Source organism: Penaeus monodon, chromosome 25 (assembly GCF_015228065.2).
Source record: "Penaeus monodon isolate SGIC_2016 chromosome 25, NSTDA_Pmon_1, whole genome shotgun sequence".
NCBI classification, from domain to species: Eukaryota; Metazoa; Arthropoda; class Malacostraca; order Decapoda; family Penaeidae; genus Penaeus; species Penaeus monodon.
The window spans coordinates 10,730,222-10,730,767 of record NC_051410.1 but is presented as its reverse complement, the minus strand read 5'-3'; positions in this window follow the sequence as shown (position 1 = coordinate 10,730,767).

Sequence of the window (546 nt, the reverse complement as noted above, 5' to 3'; positions counted from 1 at the left end):
CAGAAAGTACCCCCGTGTTCCTCAGGGGGCCATGGCCCCAAGTTAGAAACCGCTGGTTTAGTGTTTTGGCTACATCAGTGATCATAACCACGGTGGAATATGAAGGCAAAAAAATAGCGTTTTTAGGGAAAAATATATAGGACAAAACATGTTTTGCTCAGAGCATATATTCCATTCCTATTTAAGGTAGATATCAACTTGGTTATTTAAAACTTTCCTCTTTTGATATACGACTTCACCTCCCTTGGTACGCTTTCGCTTGCAAGGACGGAAAACTGGCAAAATACTAAAAATGTACGAATGAAAATGAATGATTCAGTGCAACCCTCATTCCACACATCCGTTCTGCCTCCCGTTCTCAGGCGTTCCTTGCCATTGCCATTGTCAATCAGTGGCTGCGCGAACGGCCATTTTTTAGAGTAGCGCTTGATGAAAAAATTCCTGCAAGACGAGGTGAAATCTAGCTAGCTCGGATAATAATAGAGCATTCAGGGAATAGTAATGGAACGGTTCGGACGGTATTGATACGGTTGGGATGATATCAGA